Here is a 3,227-nt window from a genome sequence, read left to right as displayed (position 1 = left end):
TAGTTCTGGTGGATTTCTATCCATTTGCAGGTCGATTGGATATGAAGGGTGGAGAATTGGGTCGGCCCCATATTTAGTGCAATGATGACGGAGTGGAGTTCGTTGAAGACTTCAACTGCTGGCTTAATCCTTGATCAACAGATTTGATTCGTTTGGTATTTCATTGTGAGCTCATACAAAGTCTAGTTGATGTAGACGTTATCCACCTTGAGGTCTTTTAGGTCACATTTACCCCTTTGTCGAACTTGATCATCTTGTTCATGTTGTGAAGATGATCTTCATGGTTATTTGGGATTCTATTCAGCATCTTATATTTCATATAGCATTGTTCGTTGCATCAGTCGCCTCTCAGATTTGAGCTTTTGCCCTGATTGTTTGAATCTTGTCTAGCAGACGAGATACAATCTTGATGTTGCAATTTCTGAAGGTCGAAAGAGATGAATTGGTGAAAAAGTGATGAATGTTTCATAAATTCAGAAATTTTATTCTTTTCTAACAAGTATTTTAAGATTTGAGAAAATAAGGGGTGTCTTTTTTGCCAGTTACTTTGTTAATTAGTGAAAGTGTGTTCAGACATGAGCATCGTGACTCAGATTGTTAGTATGTCTGTGTGTTGAAGCTTTGAGGATGGATCATGGTGTAAGGGAATATCTGACATATACTTACAGATTCTCTTTAATGTAATGCCAGTGCCGATGGCATGCTTTTTGGAGCCCTTGGAAAGTGCCCGTTGTGTGAAGGTGGATTGGAATATTCTGGTGGTCAGTACAAATGTCTAGGCTATCTTTCTGCATGGAGCAAATGTAGTTTCTCAACGACCAATCCTGAACGTATTAAAGGGAAATGGAAAATTCCGAAGGAAACAGATAATGCCTATTTTAAGGAGGTTGGATTATTTCCTGGGTGTTACATTTTTTTCAATGGCCGTGACTCTTTTGTTGCTTAAATATACATTATTTTGCATACATGATTAGGTTTGTTTCTGTGCAGTGGTTTAAATCACAAAAGGGAAAGAAGCTCGTTCGCATTCTGCCTCCACTTTCTAAAGGTTCCTTGGAAAATCAAGGCACAATTGGACAATCTCAAAACTCTCGAACTACATTCTTGAAGGGTTAGCAGTGGCAATTGCTGGAAATCTTAAGGAATCCCATGTAAGTGATGCAACCAGAGTCTTGGGTTTTATAGGATGCTTTAGTCAGAGTAGAAAACTCTTAATGCATGTAGATCCTTTTCAGAAATCTTAAAATATTGCTCATTTTTTAGGGTCATCTTCGCAGGAAATAAAGGGGTGTTCATGTGAGTGTGTGCTATGTTCTATGATTAGGAGATACATGATTTGGTCAAAATGTGTTTTTACATGAGCAAAATAAGGTTGTCTGTAGGTGGAATGGAAGAGTAAACTTCAGGCAGCTAGTGGAAAACTCTTGAACCAACTAACACGCGGTGAGATTGCAAAATAAGCTTGGATTTAAAATGCATGCTTATTGTTAAGATTGCAGAACAAGCCTGGCTTTGAAATGCATGCATATTTTTGTAGCTATGAAGTATATTTGTGAGTATATTTGGCGTATGAATGCAAGACAAGCATGGTTTTGAAATGTGTACACGTGCCCATTACTTTAAACTTTAGGATACAAAGTATTTTTGAGTATATATTGAGCAGGAATTTTAACAATGCACTGGTTTTTGTTTGTGTTGAGAAATTGCCAGATGCTGATTGCTTGATTATAAATGAAAACACAATTGATACATATAGCTCTGAGATAGAAAAAGCATCGTGAGTTGTTTTTCCTCTTTTAAGGGATACCTCACAATGTACATTTTTATTCTAGTAGAAGGTGGATGCATTGCTTATTGTTATTAGCTTTCTCATATTATAGGAAGTTGCGATCATACCTTTGACGTTATTTCTATTAAATGAGTGTTAACAGGAGTTTCAAAGTACCAGTACTTAGGGAGTCTTTTCTAGTTGACTGTTTGGAAAGGAAAAAGCGGCTCCCAATGGACCGCTATAAAATTGAAGAAGCCTCAAGGTCAGATTTGGTAAAAGTCAAGGTCAAGGGTAGAAGTTTTGTTCATGAGGAATCGGGTTTGCAAGAAACAGGTCACATCCTTGAAGAAGGGAAAAATATTTACAATACAACTCTGAATAAGTGTAGTATGCAAGTTGCCCTAACTTGATTGCTTTTTGTAGATCCTGCTCTTTGCAACTGCCAAGGATTATGAAAAGGTCATTCCATCATTTCAAGAAGCTGCAAAAGCGTTTAAGGGAAAGGTATCATTAGGCACAATTCACTTGCTGAACACATGTAATTATGTTGACACTTGTTCTTAGAGTTTCCTCGTTACAATTATTACATGGAGGACTCCTTTGGCACTATTATCATCTGAAACCTGCACTTCCTTTGGGGTTGAATTGCAAGTGAACACATGGAATTATGTTGACACTTGTTCTTAGAGTTTCCTCGTTACAATTATTACATGGAGGACTCCTTTGGCACTATTATCATCTGAAACCTGCACTTCCTTTGGGGTTGAATTGTTGTTTAATCTGAGATTCCAGCAGGATGAAAATCTATTTGTAATTGTTTCTGTTTATATGCGTATTTTGCCAGATCCTTTTTGTGCAGGTTGATTCTGACAATGCTGATGTTGGGAAACCAATTATGGAATACTTTAGCTTAAGTGGAGATGAACCAAAGGTAGATTATGTTCAGAAAATTTTGTATTTGAATTTTCTCTGTGCTGAATAATTTTAGATGAGTCATCCATCCTTCGCTCCAAGGATAATATTAGTTTGTGGTGTATTATGTTTGTTTTCGCTTCTTAGAAATAAAATATTTTAATATCTAATTATTTTATAGGTAATTGCATGTGTTTTATCTGGAGAGCCCATCAAATATCTGTTTGAAGCTGAAATAAATGCGGATAACATCAAGGTAAGTCTCATTTTCTGATATGTCCTATTTGATTATCCAAGGAAGTTTGTCAAATTAATCGAATACGACTTGAGCTTGCATAGGAATATTGAGCTCTAGAAATAACTATGTCATATCAAATACTAACTAGTTATTATATTTGCTTAATATAATCTAAACTACATGGTGAAAGTGATAAGCATTAACTGCCTTGAAAAACCATGAATTTTAGTTGTGGCAACAGAACATTATCGCAGAGTGTTTAACAGTTTGTTTCGACTGTTATGCAAAAACTCTCTAGTACGAGGA

At 36.2% G+C, this 3,227-nt stretch overlaps 1 long non-coding RNA gene across 1 annotated transcript; it reads left to right on the top strand.

The window, feature by feature from the left end:
* The first annotated feature begins 695 nt into the window (after positions 1–695).
* On the top strand, positions 696–2,101 carry LOC149251581 (uncharacterized). Its single transcript, XR_016265993.1, has 5 exons — positions 696–886; positions 991–1,151; positions 1,383–1,443; positions 1,711–1,777; positions 1,932–2,101. It is a non-coding gene; the product is annotated as an uncharacterized LOC149251581 (long non-coding RNA).
* The last annotated feature ends 1,126 nt before the right edge of the window (positions 2,102–3,227 follow it).

This window comes from Pinus tabuliformis, chromosome 7, assembly GCF_031772625.1.
Source record: "Pinus tabuliformis cultivar Carrire ecotype Pingquan chromosome 7, CPIR1, whole genome shotgun sequence".
Lineage (NCBI taxonomy): Eukaryota > Viridiplantae > Streptophyta > Pinopsida > Pinales > Pinaceae > Pinus > Pinus tabuliformis.
The sequence above is the reverse complement of the archived record's forward strand: the minus strand, read 5'-3'. Positions and strand labels throughout refer to the sequence as shown.